The following is a 5,002-nucleotide window of genomic DNA, read 5'->3' as shown; positions in this document are numbered from 1 at the left end:
GCTGGAGTCCCTTATAAAAGATGTTATAGCAGAGTGCAATAATAACTCGTCTCCACTCCTAGTATTTCTGAATCCCACACATTCACTATAATGTGAACAATTATTTCCTGTTGTGTCTCTCTCAGATTTGGAAACTTCACTGTATTGGAGTGAGCTGACATCTACTGGCGGGAAGCAATAACTGCAATCAAGCAGCAGAAACTCCACAGTCTGTCAGGGTTGAAGAAACATTGCAATGCGCGGATCCAGCGAAGTGGTTTGATTGGGTAGATGGAGACATGATTCCACATGTAGTGGTGTCTGAATCAAAGGCCAGAAATACAAAATTGTCATTAATAAAAGAAATGAGGAATTCATGAAAAATGTAGTAACGGAGTGAATGGTTAGAATGTGGATAGAATAGAAAGTGAGATTGGATGGACAGAAGCAGTCTGAAAGGATGGCTGAAACAAAAGGTGAGTGCCCTGAAACGTTAACTGTGTTTCTTACAGCACAGATGCTGCCAGAGCTGCTGAACATTTCCAGCACTTTCTGCTTTTATTTCAGCATTTGCAGGATGTTGCTTTGATCTGAAAAAAAAAATTGATGATTGGCTGGGGGGTTCCAGTGAAATTCCACAGCATCTAATAAAACCTGACATGTCAGTGGCTGGTTGGTCTAGGGGTATGATTCTCGCTTAGGGAGTGTGGTTAATTAACATGCCAGAACTCCCGGGTTCAAGTCCCAGACGAGCCCTGGTCTGCTGGCATTTTTAGATTAAGGTTATCTATTGGCTTCAGCCTTGCAGAAGGTGGAATTGACTTCCATGCGGAGCTGGCTTGAGGACCAGACAACTGGATTCAAAGAGCTTGTCGACAAAATTGCAATTAACTAAATGCACAGATAGCCAAGTGGGAATATAAAGTTGTTGCTGTAATTGTGACCTGACTCCAAAAACAACAGGACTGGGTTCTGGACTGGAATGGAATGGAATTCTTCAGTGTTTCTGTTGTTTGGCTTGCATTGACTCATCGATTTTCTTGTTTTTCACTTTGTCGATGCCTTTGAATAATTGTGGATCCTTCTTCAGGGTGTCTTCTTTCACCAGGTAGTTCTGACCTCTGATGATGTTGATTGTAATCAGCTTCAACTCGCTGATAGTTCTGGAAGTGAGCAGATTTCCTTTGCTTGAGTCTACAACATGGAACTCAGTCTGACATGTGGACCCATGGGAGGATTTGAATGCCATCCCTGCGTTGGAGTTGCATCCATCCAAGAAGAGACCGAGTAGAAGTGACAGTTCCGTCAGTCGAATATGAGACTTTTAATGGCAGGGTTGTGAGTTTGAGTGCCATTCTGTTTTTCCCTTTTGTAAGGCTTCATGAGCAGAGAGCACAGGGAGTGTTTGAAATGAGCAAGTCTTGCTTTGATTCAGGACTCTTACCTCTCAGCAGCATCTCACTGTGAAAGATTGAATTTGATCTCATTTCATTCTCAGCTCGGGGTCTGTGCGGCTCAGTGGCACTTCTGGCTGTCTCCCGCTTCACAATCCATCAGTACTGAGAAAGCAATGGGGAATATTACTCACATGTTGTGTTCTTTAATTTTTTGGAAAACTTGAATGTATGTATTTTCTTCCAAAACAAGGACACCAAGCCACTGCTAATGTAGGGCTGAAATAGCTCAGTTGGGAGAGCGTCAGACTGAAAATCTAAAAGTCCCTGGTTCAATCCCGGGTTTTAGCAATTTTGCTTCCTTATGCGTCCCTTGCCTTGGTTTTGATTTTCCGGTTGCACAATTTACTTTGAAATTATTTACCAAGCACCAGTGGATTGAATTTGAGAAACAACACAGAGTCATTTACAGCACAGATGGTGGTCGTTTGGCCTATCACGTCCATGCTGGCTCTCCCCGGAGCAATCTAGTCAGTTCCACTCACCAGCTCGATCCCTTTCCTCCTGCAAGTTTCTTTCCTTCAAGTATCCATCCAATTTCCTTTTCAAATCATTGATTGTCTTTGCTTCCACCACACTCGTGGGCCAAGTCATTACCACCCACAACAAAAGAAAGTTCCACCTCATCAAGGATGGGAAATACTTACATCTTCTATATTTGCTTATTCTCTATTTCTATGAGAATAGACTGGCAGTCAACATGAAAGGAAACCCAAAAATCTTCGAGCAGCATGTAAATGATAAGTGGGTAGTAAGAGGTTGAGTCGGGCCTATTAGGGACAAAAAGGATAATATAAGCTTAGAGGTGCAGGGCAATGTTAATCTACTTAATGAGTACTTTGTATCAGTGATCACTAAGGAAGTGGAATTTGACAAAATATCAGTCGAAGTGAAGAGAGTAGAGTCAATGGAGAGGGTACAAATTGAGAGAGGGAGCTACTAAAAAGGCTGGCTGTGCTTAGGGTAGATAAATCACCTGGTCTGGATGGCTGGCATCCCAGGTTGCGAAAGGAAATGCGGATGCAGATAATGGAAGAGTTTGCCATAATCTTCCAATCTTCCCTGGATACGGGGGAGGTGCCAGGAGTAAACAGTGGCAAATGCGACGCCCTTATTCAAGAAAGGGTGTAAGGACAGTCCGGCTAACTACAGGCTAGTTAGATTAACAGCAGCGGTGGGTAAGGGTTTAGAAAGAATAATCAGGGTAAAAAATCAACAGTCACTTGGAGAGGTTTGAGTTAATTAAGTAGAGTGAGCATGGATTTATAAATGGGAGTTCATGCTTGACTAATCGAACTGCATTTTTTGATGAGCTAATAGAGCAGCTTGCTAAAGGGAATGCAGTGGATGTTGTTTATATGGATTTTAAGGAAGCGTTTGACAAGGTACCACATAAAAGTGGGGTTTACAAAATTGAGGTTCGTGGTATAGGAGGGTCAGTGTCCAATTGGATAGAAAATTGGTTTAAGGACAGAAAACAGGGAGTCTTATTAAATGATTCTTTGTCAGACTGGAGGATAGTCGACAGTGGTGTTCCCCAAGGGTCAGTGCTAGAACCACTGCTTTTTTTGCTAAAGATAAATGACTTGGATCTTGGAATATTGAGTAAAATCTCAAAATATCCCGATGACAACAAACTTGGAGGAGTGGCAAACAGTGAGGATGATATGAACTGCCTGCAACAGGACAATGATAGGCTAGCAGAATGGGCAGACAGGTGGCAGATGGAATTTAATAGTGACAAGTGTGAGGTGATGTATTTTGGCATAAGGAATAGGGAGAGGCAATATTTACTTAATGGCACAGTTCTAAAGTGTGTGTTGGAATAGAGGGACTTGGGGTTCATGTGCATCAATCTTTGAAGGTGGCAAGACATATTGCGAGAGTGGTTAGCAAAGCATATGGGATCTTGGGCTTGAAAAAAAGAGGCATTGAGTACAAAGCAGGGAAGTTATGCTGAACCATTATAAAGCTCTGGTTAGGCCCCAGTTGGAGTGTTGCTTCCAGTTTTGCTTACCACACTTAAGAAAGAATGTGAGCGTCCTTGAGAGGATGCAGAGGAAATTCACCAGAATGGATCCAGGGATGGAGGATTTTAGTTACAAGGTTAGGTTGGAAAAGCTAGGGTTGTTCTACCTGCATCAAAGGAGAGTGAGGGGAGAATTGATAGATGTGTTTTCGGCTATGACAGTTTTAAATAAGTTGGCAAGGAAACATTGTTCCCGTTAACTATTGGTACAAGGACTAGGGGTCACAGATTGAAGGTTTTGGACAGGAGGTACAGGGGGAATGTGCGCAAGAACTTTCTTACACTGATTGGTGATGAGGGCGGTGGAAATGGAGACAATCGAGGATTACAAACGGAATTTGAATGGGCACTTGAAGGAAATAATTTTACAGGGCTATGGGGATCGAGCAGACAAGTAATAACTCGTCTCCACTCCTAGTATTTCCAATTCCCACACATTCACTATAATGTGAACAATTCTTTCCTGTTGTGTCTCTCTCAGATTTGTATACTTCACTGTATTGGAGTGAAGTGACATCTACTGGCAAGAAACAAGAACTGCCGTGATGAGATCAGCCATGATTGTATTGAATGGCAGAGCAGGCTCGAGTGGCTGACTTGCCGACTCCGGCTCCTCATTCTTATGTTCATAGAATCATACAGCACAGAAGGAGGCCATTCGGCCCCATTGTGCCTCTGCTGACTCTCTGACAAAAAGATGCAATTAGTCCAACCCCCTGCCTATTTCCCCATAATCCTGGAGAATTTCACTTTGAAATATTTGTCCAATTCCTTTATGAAAGTTATAATTGAATCTGTTTCCACCACCCTGTCAGACAATTCATTCCAAATCCGAATCAGTTACTGGGTAAAAAGATCTCTCCTCACCTCCCCTTGACATTTTTGGCCAATTATTTTAAATCTGTGTCCTCTGGTTACTGACCCCCAGGACAGTGGAAACAGTTTCTCCCTCTCTACCCTATGAAAATCCTTCATGATTCTGAACACCTCTATTAAATCTTCCCTTAACCTTCTCTACTCTGAGGAGAAAAATCCCAGCTTCACCAGCCTGTCCAGAGAACTGACACCCCTCATCTCTGGTATCATTCTAGTAAATCTCCTCTGAACTGTCTCAGAAGCTTTGATGTCCTTTCAAAAGCCTGGTGCCCAGTACTGGACACATTACTCGAGCTGAGATCGAGCCAGTGACGCCCACATCCCACGAACGAATTAAAAAACGCTCCCGAACCATTCCCCAATTCTTAAGCATTTATCGACGCTCCCTGCCCAGTCCCCAAATCTTATTCATTTAGAAACGCTCCCTGCCCAGTCTCCAACTCTAATTCAATTATAGACACTCCCTGCCCAGTCCCCAATTCTTATCCATTTACAGACGCTTCCTGACCAGTACCCAAATCTTATTCATTTAGAGACGCTCCCTGCCCAGTCCCCCAATTCTTTTCCATTTGCAGACGCTCCCTGCCCAGTCCCCAATTCTTATCCATTTACAGACGCTCCCTGACCAGTACCCAAATTTTATTCATTTAGAGAGGCTCCCTGC

The 5,002-nt window shown here is 43.1% G+C and overlaps 1 non-coding gene across 1 annotated transcript; it reads left to right on the top strand.

The window, feature by feature from the left end:
* Positions 1-1,651: 1,651 nt before the first annotated feature.
* On the top strand, positions 1,652-1,724 carry trnaf-gaa (transfer RNA phenylalanine (anticodon GAA)). Its single transcript has one exon. It is a non-coding gene; the product is annotated as a tRNA-Phe (tRNA).
* Positions 1,725-5,002: the final 3,278 nt, after the last annotated feature.

This window comes from Heterodontus francisci, unplaced genomic scaffold, assembly GCF_036365525.1.
Source record: "Heterodontus francisci isolate sHetFra1 unplaced genomic scaffold, sHetFra1.hap1 HAP1_SCAFFOLD_51_1, whole genome shotgun sequence".
Lineage (NCBI taxonomy): Eukaryota > Metazoa > Chordata > Chondrichthyes > Heterodontiformes > Heterodontidae > Heterodontus > Heterodontus francisci.
The sequence above is the reverse complement of the archived record's forward strand: the minus strand, read 5'-3'. Positions and strand labels throughout refer to the sequence as shown.